We start from the raw sequence: 14,121 nt of genomic DNA on the forward strand, positions 1-14,121 counted from the left end.
AGTTCAGCTCAGTTCTGTTCAATAAATCAAAACAGACCCTTATTGCATATATATGTGCCTAGAAACTTAGTATAAGGTTAGCGGCAAATAAATTGCATTATAAGAATGATTTAATACTCTTGTAACATACGGAGTATACTTTTATATGTCTTGTTTGACAATTAGCTTTAGTTATTAGTTATTTTAACTAGTTGTTTGCATTAGTTATTTTGACTAGTTAGTTGTAATTAAGTTGTTTGTCAATGTAAAAGCGCTAGATAAATAATTGTTTGCTATTGAGGGTAGTGTTGTAGTGGACTAAGTATTTATTTAATTTGTTATCATATCCTCTATTATTATTAGGGTTTTAAATCTTTTATCAACTTATAAAAAATAAAAAAAAAATATATTTTAATATTAACTACAAAGTTGAATTATACATTTTATCATTGCCGACTTAACAAATTTCAATAAAATTCTATGAATGAAAATCTGAATACCAAAATTTGAAATACCTTAAACAATTGACAATATATATTTCGTATTTCTTTCAATCCAAATTAGATTACACATTTTGACTGTTATCACTATTCACAAACTCTATTTTAACTACCACGTGAATATTTATTTTAGGAAAATTTATTAGTATCCGAAGAGGGTTCTTGTTGATTAGAAACCACCTTTTAAAAAAATAAAGAAAACACCTTTTTTTTTTTCTTTTTTTTTTTGCCAAACACAACCTTAAGACGAATCATGACCTTTGATTTACGTCTTTGGCATTGAATTTTCTCTAGCTCTCACTGGCTTTGTTTGGTGAAAAGCTGAGGCTGATTGTGTTAGCTGATTTTGATTAGCTGGTTATGTTAATTGTTTTGACTAACTTATTTTATAAACTGATTTGTATTAAAGTAGTAAATAGTTGATTAATTAAAGTTGTTTGAGCATGCGAAATGACCAATAAGTGTCATTTCACCGTAAGATATTGAATAAGCTAATTGAAACGACTTCTTTTTCTCCATCACCATGACTTTCCTTTCCTCCCTCATTATTCATTGCCATTTTTATGTGATGTGGTTTTAAGGCTAGGTGGTGTGGTTTTTCAAGTGGTTCAAAGTTGTTTTGAGACTAGGTAGGCTTAGGGCATGTTCTCTTCAGGTTATTTTCACTTCAGTTCAGTTTTTAATTTTCTTTTCTCATAAAATATTCAGTTCATGCTCTTGGATGGGATGAAAAAATTTTACTCCATATGTTTAAATGTTTGTCCCACTTGAGATGCTCCACAGTGCAAGACCTACTCGACGATCGTAGTTTTTATGAAGGAAAATTTTATTTGATTCAATATCTTATGTATTTGTTAACGTTAAATCTCTATTGTAGATGTTGTATGACTTCTAATTAATGAAATATTTTTGCTATTCAAAAAAAAAAAATTGTTTGTCCCACTTGGTATCTATGCAGTTTTAATGCAATTTATTTTATAATTAAAAAACCTCAAGTTACACATTGAAAAAATCATAAAAACTAAAAATTAAGATGAATTTTAAAAAACTCAATTAATAATTTACTTTTTTTATATTTATCTCCTCATATTTCCCACCCATTTTTTTCTATCACATTTCTCCTTTACTTTGAATTAATTCCCAACAGGTTGTACATATATTGATATATACTCCACAACAATTTTAGCTTTCTAAAATTCGGTGTCGATTAAAATGGAGGATTTTTAAAAACAGATGGAAAAATTATGAGTATGTCATTGTATTTATGGTTAAAAATGACAAGAAAAATGACAATTTCTATCAACATCCCATTATGGTACACCTATTAAATCATACGAGGACAAAAAGAGTATTTCAATTTTCAATCATCATATTATTATCATTAATAATTAGTTGAATGCATAAATATAACAATATACAATGAGCAAAAAATTAATAGTTGTAGCTGACGATGTTGGTATATAGGGGGTGGGTAGTAGACTATAGTAGTAATAAAAAGGGAAATATTTAATAGGTGTACTTATGTTTAGAGGTTTTCACCTAAAAGGAAAATTAAACTCTTTCTATTTTTCGACTATTTCTTTTTAGGAAATTGGACTCACTTTTATATTATTTTCAACAAATATTTATGTTAACTTCGCTGAAAATAGTATAGTGCACCCGGGTGCACCATGCGCATGGTGCACCCGGAAAGAACATTAGACATATTTTAAAGAACATGGGCAAAAAAAAAAACATGCTAGTGTTAGAAAAAAAACATACCTATGTTTGATAAAAGAACATGTTTGTGTTTGACAAGAACATGACATTACAAAGAACATAAAGTCTTTATAAAAAGAACATGTTATTTTTCATGGTTATTTAGGTGTTGAACGTGTTTGAAAAAGAACATTATATTTGACAAAAAAGAACATGTTCGTGTTTGACAAAGATGTAGGTGATCATTGGGTGGGCCGGGCCAAGGTTAAAAAATCAGCTCACTTCTCGGGTCGGGCCAAATTTTGGGCCGAAGTTTATGTGTCCAAAATTGTGCCAAAGAACATATTGATTTTGGCAGCGAAAAAATTCTGCCCAAAACCCGTCCAAAATCGGGTCGGGCCGTTCTAACTTTGATCACCTCTAGCCAAAGAACATAAAGTCTTTACAAAAAGAACATGATAATACATTAAAGAACATGTTCTTTTTTCTGGTTACTCGAGTGATTGATTTTTCTTTTTTTTTTAATGTACATACATTAAAGAATATATTGTATAATATAAAGAACATATTGTATAATATAAAGAACATATAGTTCAAACTCAAAGAACATAATCATCAAACTTAAAGAACATATTATGCTCATGTTCTTTATAGTTTATAATATATATAATGTTCTTTTTTTGCCCATGTTCTTTTAAAGATATTTTATGTTCTTTTCGGGTGCACCATGCGCATGGTGCACCCGGGTGCACCAACCATACATTATGTTAACTTCACTTATACTTCAATACTGTAATTTAAGCTTAATTAAGCTTTGTTCTATTAATCTTATTTCCACTTATTTAATGAAAAACAAGTTTAAGAAAATAAGTTTTACGAGTAGTAAGCAGAGATAAAGGTTAATAAGGTAAGACTACTCATGTTCAATTAACAATTAAAACATATGAAGTATTTAAGTAATGTCTAATAACAAATAAGTTCAGGTAAATTCAAATTAAATAAATCATATATATTTAAATAAGGTTAATAAAATTCACGAAGTTAAAGATATAATTAGTGACGACAATGGTTTAAACAAATAGTGATAAAAGTACATAAATGAAAAAAAAAAATGTTCAAAACTTATTTTTTCGAGTTTATACTTCTCTTCGATTTGAATTGAATGATCCATATTGACTTTTGTACTATTCATAACTTGTTGAAATTGTCTTAATGTATTGTTTTCCTATATCATCTTTTTGGTGTTTAATTAGACAGCCACAAAGACTAATAATGAAAATCTAACCACTTTAACATATTAGTCAAATTTTAAATTAGCAATGTGCCGATTAAAATAAGATATGTATTTTGGAATAGAGAAGGTAGCAAGTAAATGTCTGTTCACATTTACTGAACTGAACTGAACTAAACTAATTAGAGTTGAACTGAATTAAATAGAGTTGAAATGAATATTTTATAAGAGAAGAAAGTTAGGACCAGAACTGAATGACAATAAACTGATTGGAACTAAATTAAACTGAACTAAAATTAAGCTGAAATAATAGGTCCTTACTCGTTTTTTTTTTTTTTTTTCTTCTTTTTTTTAAAGACCGAAATAATATCAATTTTTCAAACAAAAAAAAAAAAGTGACTAAAAACGAATTATGGATTTGAATAAGGGTGATTAGAAATAGTAGAAAAACAAAAACAGAAGAGAGAGAGCATGGGGTGTCGAGTCCGCATGTGGCTTGACAGGGTAGATTGGGTATAAAAGGGCCCACCATTCCTCCAATCATGTCCAAAAAGGCTGCTAGCCTGGCAATCTCTCTAATCACCATTCATTCTCCAAAAACCATCACAAACCAACAACAACAACAACTACTACTCCTACTTTGCTTCTTAAGCTTACCACTTCTTTCACTCTCCTTCTTGTCTTATTTTCATATCTATCAATCTTATTATATTATTATTAATGGTGCGTTTTATTCACATGATTTTTATTTACCTGAACTTATTAGTCCTTATTAGAACTTATTTTAGTTATAAATTGAACTTAGATAGCCCTGATTAACCCTTATCACAACTTATTTTTCATGAACTTATCTTATTTAAACTTACTAACTCTTATTTAAATTTATTTTTGCTGAAATGAGTTGAAATAATGTGAATAGAATATGGCCTAAATTGCTTGATTAGTGTTATAGGAGTTACTCAGTAAGGGGTATTTGGGCTACTCTGTTGGTGCTACATGAATAATTCAGTCAATGCTATAAAAGTTACTTTGTTATTTTACAATAGGTCACATAGTATGACCAGCCGCCCACAAGACTGACTATAATATTATTACTTGGTATTATTGTTATTACTGTTAAGGAATGTTGTCGATGCTTTATGTCATTTCATCTTAATGCAACTCCTCTTTGTCATGCAACTACCATTTTCTAATTATTACTAAGTATATTGTCTTGTAATTAATTTGGTTGTTTATTTATTAGCTAAATTGGTGGTAATAACTAATAAAGAAGTTGCTATATGGGCATGTTCATTTTAGCTCTAATCAGTTCAGTTGCAGTTTCAGTTTAGCTCCAATCAGTTTAATTAAGCTCCTAATTTCCTTCTATCATAAAATATTTATTTCAACTTTATTCAATTCAGTTCAGTTTAGCTCCAATCAGTTCAGTTTAACTCATTTTAGTATATATGAACATACCCTATATATATATATATAGTATATGGTTGTGACCCAATAGAAATATTATTAATGAATTGGGTGAGAAAGATGCATGTGCAAAACTTGAACATTGATATGCATATTTTTTTAACCCTTTATGTAAATTCGATTTTTAACTATATCAGATATACTTATACTTCATGTTTCTCACAAAGAAGATGGAGATAATGAACTGAGATATAAAAGTAAATGATTTCCATCTCCTTCTTTATTTTGTAAACAATTGGATAGTGATTGTCTAAAATGTTGAAGTGTACAATGTTGCGAATTTTTAAATAATTTAGACTACTTGTTAGTTGTTACATACTTTTGTACTTCATTTCATACATAGTGGAGTAGTTTGTTAACTAATGTGTTTTTCTTTCATAATTCATGCATATTAAGCATTGTACGTATTCCACATGCTAGAAAGGAGCCCAATATATAAGTTAGGCACTTATGCTAGCAAAGGTATAAGTCTTGTTGAGGCTTAGACTATTCTCTCAATTGACATATGTTGATTTAATTGATTATTAGAAAAACCTAATTAGTGAGTGCGTTTGAATTCATTAAAACTCAATTTGTCTAAAGTTATAAGTAATTAAGTAATGTCAATGACTCAATGGATGGTTAAAATCTTTTGTTCATGAATTATCTAATACAGTCATACAGAGTAATGTTATAAAATTCCAATGATTGCCCACTCTTTTGGTCATCATTTACTTACCCCTACTCTTAACAACAAAGTTCAACCATTGAACCCATGTAAATTGACTATCCATTTCACATGAAATAACTACACTCGTCTAGTGCTTTAGTGCTAAGGCGTGTCAATATAAAAGATAATTACATTAGTAGTCATATTTGTCTGAGATAACTTAAAAGAGATCGAATAACATATTGTTTGGGTAATAATTTTAAATGTTAAATACTTTTGGCCGGTTCTGATTTATTGAATTGAACTTATTAGAGTTGAATATTTTATGAGAGAAGGAAATTAAGAATTAAACTGAACTAATTTGAGCTAAATTGAATTGAAAATAAGCTGAATATAACATACCCAAACGTATTATAATTGTGTAAAACCAATAACACTAGTGGCGGTTTTATCTTGTGCACAGACCTATAATCCATGCACCATATCGGGTTGAGCCCCTCAAAGGTATGCGGGTATGCCCCAATATTGGATCCTTAACCCGAACCCGCAAAACTGAAACTTCAAAGTTCAAACACTTCCTACTTCTTCCTATCATCAGACAACAGAAGCCAAAACCCCCAAAACCCTCCCAAAACCCTAATTGAAATCGCAGAGGAGAGAGAAACTCGAAACTCCAACAACAATGGCGCCCAAAGATAAATCCCAGATTGCCAAGAAAAGGAAACGTGATTCGGGCAGTAAAATCGAAGCAACATACCTTTCTAAATTAGAGAAGAAACCCAAAAAACTCACTAGTAAACCCATTTCTGCTAAACCCTTTAAGAAGAAAGTGGAAGTTCCAGTTAAGGATGGACCTTTGTCGAAAAAAGAGCTCCGACAAATTGCAAAGGTTTAATTTCATTGAATTTGGTTTTTATTGATTTTTTTGAGATTATATTTAATTGAATGTTATGTTCAAATTAATTTGAGGAGTTGGGGTTTATTGGGTGTGTTTGGATTTTAATTAAAGTTGTGTAATTTGATGGTTGTGTTGTGATTTGCAGGAGAAAACAGAGGCCAGGAAGAAGAAGAGGAAGAGACATTTTACCCTTGAGCAAGTCAGTATTTCATTTCAATCTACATCAATAAAATAATTGTTTTAGTCTTTATGGTTGTGAATTAATATTCAAAATTGTTTAATTATTCGTTATCGTGATGAAATGGGTGGAACTTGATCATTTCTGTGTGAAATGGTGTGGTGAGTTTTTAGTTTTTGTTTGGACTGTTAAGCCTTACAAGCTCTAGCAAAGGAGCCCAAGAGGCATGGAATGCCATGTGCGATTATTTTCTTGTGGTTGGGGACTGCCTTTGGGGGGGGGGGGAGGAGGAGGATTGAAAATAACAATTACATTTAAGGTAGAAAACATGACTTAAGGTAGAGTGCTTTGTTGTTTTGTCTCTTCAAATTTTGACCTGTGTGGCTGTGTCAGGCCATCTATACTTCAATGTGGGTATGAAATCTGTTCCTGAACCCTTGTCAGTGGATTGTGAATGTCTTTGTTAATAGTTATAACCTTCCTGAAGCAATTACCTTTATCTGGCTCACCTTTGAATCTACCTTTGTGTAGGAGCTAGCACTATTATGGGAGAAGATGAGGCGTCGTAATATTTCCAAAGAAGAGAGATCAAAGTATGTCACTAAAAATGTGTAACAATGGGATTTTTTTTGCCTAGATAACTACATGTTTGTTCACTCATTCACCCAATTGCTCCTAGGTTTGTTTCTGAGGCATTGCAGAAAATGAAGGGTAAAATACCAGAAATTGCTGGCTCTCATATCTCATCACGTGTATTGCAGGTGATGTGGTCTCATATGCAATAATTTTGTGGAATCATACATTATCCAGGTTGTAGGAATTTATCTATTGATTAACATGGTTGCTTGTGATTTTCATCATTCTACTTCAGACATGCGTTAAACATTGCTCAGATGCCGAGAGAGATGTAGTTTATGAGGAGTTGAAACCACATTTACTCACTCTCGCCTCAAGTACTTATGCAGTCCATCTGGTGACCAAAATGTTTGACAATGGTATATAACCAAAAATTATGATCCATATGATTAAAGACTTGCTCTTTTTGATGCCTTTTGTTCATGTTTTCCTTTTTTTTTTCTTTTCTCTGCAGCTTCCAAATCTCAGCTGCCACGCTTGATCTCACTACTTCATGGGCATGTTGCTTCACTTTTGAGACATAGTGTTGGTTCTATTGGTATGTTTTACATAAAATGAATGTGCTTGAATCTTTGCTCTTAAGCCTTAGTTTATCTTATTGATAAGCAAAAAACATTTATCTTGTGACATTTCTACAATTAAATCCACAAAATTATCCTAGTTAGCATGTCATTTCCGTGATAAAATCAACATATGTAGGGCCCGTATTTAAGAAAAAGTCGGAGTAAGGGATAGTTCAAGTGGTTGGAGCTTCCCTCCCAATTCCAGTAGATTCCGGGATCGATTCTCATCCCCACCCTTGTGGCTCTATAAACACCAGAAAAATATTTAAGAAAAAGTTGATTTAATTACAAAAATGCCACTAGATAATCTTTTTTTGTTTATCATGAATTTGAATTCTCTCGTAATAACTAATAAATGCTAAATTATTAATATAAGAAGCCATAAAATTATGCATGTTTTGTATGGTTTAGATTTGAAACTGCTTTTAGTTTAGGGTCTCTTTATTGTTTCACTATATATTTGTTTTATTTCTTTTCATCATACATCTACAGATATACTGCTATATATTACATATTTGCTATCATTTTCTGTCAGTTGTTGAACATGCATATGAAATGGGAAATGCGGCACAAAAACGTGAACTCTTGATGGAATTATACTCTACCGAGCTCCAGTTGTTCAAAGATCTGTCAAATATTAAAGAGAACAAGTGAGTTTCATTCCTATGTAGTCACTTGACATTGTCTCGTGTCTTAACCTTAATTTACTGTAGTGCGGCTAGTGCCAATATGCTTTTGTAGTGCACGGGGTTTTTGGTTATCCTTCATGATATGCTTAGTATATTATGGTTAGTGCACAGGGTTTTTGCAGCGCACATATTTTTAGGTTATATGTAATCTGTTTGCTAGTGTGAATGCCTTTGCAGACTATTAAAGTTACTTTGCTGGGTATTTGAGACCTACTTGTAATTAGTTCTTTCTTGGATGTCCCAGATTTATACAGTTTAATTACAAGAGAATCATAATTATTTTGAAGGTGGAAGTGTTAAACTCAGTTCCTAGGGCAAAAAACTACATTTCTTGTTCTATTAAAATTGCAAAATTATGATCATTAGTACTTTTGTTGTATGGCACAATATTTATAAAACATGACAGTATTGTTTAAGGGGGCAAACAGAGTAGGTGTGAAGGAAGTACTTTTTTGTGGAATTGTTGCAAACTTTTAAGTCGTGGGATTTTTAAGGGAGTAGGGTATAAAAAGTAGAACATGTGGTGATCTCATTGTCATTGGTTGTTAGGGCTGAAGCAAAACTATACTTCATATGCAAATAGAAATAAAAATAAAATGTAAAAGAGAGTAAGAAGCATAGTCTTTTGTCTAACCTACACTGCATGACCTTAATGATTGCATGCACTTTGAAGTTAGCCTGTCCGATTTGTGCAAAGATGAAATTAAAGCAATGGATAAGGTCTAGAAGAATTGTGTCGAATGCTGATATGCAAATTTGTAGATTTGATGCACAATACTATTATAATGTAGCATTCTAATAATTTGAGCTGTTTTGTTTAATTTGTTTTTTTTTCAGGATTGTTGATATAATATCTAAAATAGGCCTTAAAAAGTTATCTGTTTTGCGCCATATGACTTGCGTGATTCAACCTATTTTGGAGAAAGGAATAGTTGATCACTCAATCATTCACAAAGCTTTGATCGAGTACCTCAGCATTGCTGATAAGGTATATATCTAGTTATTTACCCACTAAGCTTATTGTTGTGGCTTCTGTTGTAAAGTTTTCTGGTGAAGGTGTTATTGTTATTATTGTTATTGCCTCCTTCCTAATTTAGTTTTTGTAGCTCTCAGCAGAAGACGTTATTAAACAATTGTCTGGATCTCTCCTTGTTCGGATGATTCACACAAAGGATGGTTCGAGAATAGGGATGCTCTGTGTCAAGCATGGTAGTGCCAAGGTCTGTTGACACATTTTAGTTAGCAAGAATTAGAGATCTATGCATTTGGTTACCTTTGACATGAGACTTGAACTGATTTTTTCTTTTGCTACATCCTTGTCTTAGGAAAGAAAGAAGCTTGTTAAGGGAATGAAGGGACACGTTGGGAAGATCGCCCATGATCAATGTGGAAGCTTGGTATGGTTACAAATGGATTATTGTAGTCCAGTTGGATTTATGTCATAATTTCTATAATCTCTTTTTCTAATAGAATACTTATAGAGCTTCTGCAATACGTTAAACAAATTCAGACCATCTATAGTGTTGTAAGCAATTTTTTCTACATTTAAATTATTGACATGCCTAAGAATTCTGTAAATACTGCATGTGAGTACAGAACTCTTCACTTAGTAATTTTAGATATTTTTTTTTTTTTTTTATGAGTTTATACGAACTGGATTATTGCCAACAGTTTGCAGGATTAAAGAAATATTGGCTTATATCTCTTGACTTTTTCAAGTATCTTGGCGATTTTAATCACTTTCATTGCTCTTTCTGATGGTGGAATGTCAAATTCGTTTTAAGTTTCAGTTTCTCTTTGAGAAGGTTGTTTAGCTATTGTCTGTGTAGTATCAACTAAGAGAAACATTATCCTTAGTTGATATCATTTCTAGCAACTCTTCTCCTGATACCTATTTAAAGCTCCTCACTGAAAATGCTTTGTAGGTGCTGTCCTCTGTTCTATCAACTGTTGATGATACAAAACTTGTTACTAAGGTTTGGCATCTCTCTTCTTTCCAAATTTTATTTGGGGTTGGGGGATGTAACTGTTACATTGAATCAGAGATAATCTATATTTGCTTGCAATAGTTCTGAAATCTAAGCATAACGTTTCTTCTAACAGGTCATCATTCGGGAGCTACAACCAATCCTGAGTGAACTTGTTTTGGATAAGGTGCCCCTTTAACCTTTTGAATTTATTATTTCATTGTTAGGGAGGGGACAATGTAACTGTTACGATAAAAGAGATGCCTGTCATCCCTATTAAATTCAGTAAATGTGCACTGCTTTATTTGTTTAGTTTTGATTAATACATTTCTTCACAAGAAGCTGATTTTGTTCCAAACTATAGGCCGCTTTGCCTATATCGTATATTTTCCTAATTATCCACTTATCCAGTGGCATCTGTAGTTTCCGACTAATTTTTTTCTCTTTTCTTTTTTGGTGGTGAAGAGTGGGAGGCGTCCTGTTTTGCAATTGTTGCATCCAGACTGTCAGCGTTATCTTAGTCTTGATGATTTGGCTTCTTTAAATGCTTCAATTCCTTCACTTTCTCCAAAGGCAAGTCTTCCAATCTTTGAGCCCCATTTTCGATCTTCCCTTTTGCATTATCACTGTGCATTTAGTGCTCATTTCTGTTACATATTATAGCAGGCTGAAAATGAAGCAAATCACAGTGAGGACAAGGTAGTTGAATCTTCAGATAACGATGAAGAAGATAAGGAAGTTGAACATGTCAACAAATTACTTGCTAGTGAAGCCGATGAAAGCATGGAACCTGAGGAAGACACCCACTTGGCTGAGGGAGGTAAAAAGGATCCTTTTGTCAGGAGGCAGGAGTTGTTGGTGAAAAGCGGGCTTGCTGAGGTTTGTTGGTTAATTTATTTTGGAGGAACTGATCCATCTTAACCAAGTTTCAAAAACCATAAACCATTGTTTGTTAGAACTTGCTTTTTGGAATCGGTAATTGGCAAGATTAATGAGTGAATATTTGCTCGAATATGATTTTGAGAGTGATCTTTGTGGACTCTTTTCTGGATAATATATTTATATATTTTTTCCACAACCATGGGTTTTTCCTATGCTTTTGGAGAATTGACCTATGTGTGCTTCCACAAGCTTAAGTGCTTCACTCATGTTTCTTTTCTTTGGCGAGTTTTTGACTTTATTTTTTATTTGGGGGTTGGGGAGTGGGTATTTTTTTAGCCTTTCTTCCCTATTTAGTATCTGGGTTGGTGACTTGGTGTGATAATTTTTGTAGATGAAATATGCTAAAAAATATTTATTAAGTGGATTTCTTCGACCTTGGGTCTATTAAGGGTGACATAACACCTAACTTCTTGATCATCTTGCAGAGTCTCGTTGATGTCTGCATTGAGAGTGCAGAGGAATTACTCAAGTCTAATATTGGAAAAGATGTTCTATATGAGGTGCTTTTTTCGATTATACCACTTTTTCATAAATTGTTGATTGTAGAAATTACTTATCCTTTTTTGTACAGATGTGACTTTCTACTAACAATAGTTTTCCTTTTCTGAATCATTTTTTTTTCCAGTATCACAATTAATTCATATAGTTATGCAGATTCTTATTCAAGGCACTCATAATAGTCACAACTCATCTTTTTTTTTTTTCTTGTTCAGGTTGCCACTGGGGTGTTGATGGAATTCTTCATCCAACGTTGGACGAAAAGTTGACAAGCCTTTATGAAAAAGTGGCAACTCTTGCAGCTCAGCCTAAGTCTGATGAATCAGAACATGTTCTTGAGAACTTCCACTCTAGCAGAACCATTAGAAGACTTGTGTTGGAATGCCCAGCTTTTGCCTCAATTCTATGGAAAACAACACTAGCAGGAAATTCTAAGCTATGGGCGGTTGGTCATAGGTATGTCCTGCTCCCGACATCTCTTATACTTTTCATTTGTCTATAACTTTCTGATCTATATTTTTGGTACGTCTTTAGTGCAAAGGTAGTTGCAGCGTTTGTCGAGTCGTCAGATCTGGAGGTCCAGAAGATGGCCAGCAAGGAGTTGCAACCTCTAATCAATAGTGGTGCTCTTAAAATCTCTGAGACTAAATCAGTGGAGAAATAAATTATCTCTCAAATGAGAAAAATATATATACTACGTATATTAATGTTCTGATTCCTGAGTATTATTATCAATGCTGTCTAGAATATACAACCCAGGGCTGATGGATTTCACATCAACGATATCAAGCATTTCAATGGTAAATCACAAGCGGCTTCACCACCTGCAGTCAGAAATTTTGGTTGAACAATATTATTTTTGCATATTCCGAGATAAGTATGTAGTTAACAAATGTCTTTTTTTTTATGCTGTTACACTTTTTTTTTTTTAATTTTTTTTTTGGGTGCTGAACTTGCATATCTATAAGGGGATCATTTCGGTCCAGATTTTGTAGCTGATTTTTTTTTTCTCAGGTATAATACCATATAGCTGCTTTAGATCCAGTTCTCTTTTTGATAGCCAATGGGTTGTTTGGGTTATAATTAATGGGTGAATTTACAAAGAAAACCCTACCAGAAATGGGTGAAAAGAGGAGATTTGGTTAGCCTATTTGAAAAGTGCTTATGATCTTAGTATTTGATTTCTGCTCTTGGCTATAGATTTTTAGATTCTGATCTTAGTACTAGATATTTGTATTTGTTCAGGTGCTTATTTTTATACCTTTTATAATTGAATCATTTGTCAAAAAAAAAAAAAAAAAAAAAAACAGATAATTGAATCTACCTTAATTTTGTGTTTATATAAAGATTTTCCTGGAATAATCTTTACCACTCTGTTGTATTAGTTATAAACTTTGAAAGAATTTTCTAAGACTAATATCTTTGGGATTCATGACAACATTATTCTTTTGATAAGTATTATACATGTTTATCTATTGTTCAACTTTTCAAAAAAAAAAAAAAAAAAAAAACTATCATTCAATTTTATACTTTTTAACTTCTAACGGTACATTTAATTATTTTCTCTTGAGGAAATACGAATTATAAAAGAGTACACTGATATGGAGACCTAAATTGGTTGGAAATAGAGTTGTTAAAAGTTGACCTAATCCGAAATATCGATTAAAATCCAATTATTAACCGAACCATCTGAACACGAAAAAATGGTGACCCAAACCCGACTTGAAATAAACCCTAGACTCGAGTTGACCTGAGTATGTGAGACCTGAACCCGAACATGAACTGACCTGGAGATGACCCGATCCGAATGTAACCCGTAAATTATTGACCTTAACTGAACCTGACTTGAACCGAAATTGACCCAAACCCGTTTTAATTTGCAAAACTCGAATTTAACCCGACTTGTTACTAACCTGACCTGAATTCAACTCGATTCGTTCGACCGTTCCTAACCCGACCCGAATTTAACCCAACCTGTTAGAAACCCGACCTGAAATCAACCCGACTTGTTATTGACCCGAGCCAAATTAAACCCGACTTGTTAATGACCCGACCCGACTTTTATCAGATCTATTACTTACCCGACCCAAAATTTCAACCCGATCTGTTATTAACTCGACTCGAAATTAACACGATTTGTTATTGACCCCACCTATATTCAGCCCAAATTATTCCCGACCCGATTTCAAATCACCTTAAATGCAATTTAGACCACCTTATTATTGT

The 14,121-nt window shown here is 32.5% G+C and overlaps 1 pseudogene; it reads left to right on the forward strand.

The window, feature by feature from the left end:
* The first annotated feature begins 6,104 nt into the window (after nucleotides 1-6,104).
* On the forward strand, nucleotides 6,105-13,076 carry LOC110692783 (annotated as a pseudogene).
* Nucleotides 13,077-14,121: the final 1,045 nt, after the last annotated feature.

Source organism: Chenopodium quinoa, unplaced genomic scaffold (genome assembly GCF_001683475.1).
Source record: "Chenopodium quinoa cultivar QQ74 unplaced genomic scaffold, ASM168347v1, whole genome shotgun sequence".
NCBI classification, from domain to species: Eukaryota; Viridiplantae; Streptophyta; class Magnoliopsida; order Caryophyllales; family Amaranthaceae; genus Chenopodium; species Chenopodium quinoa.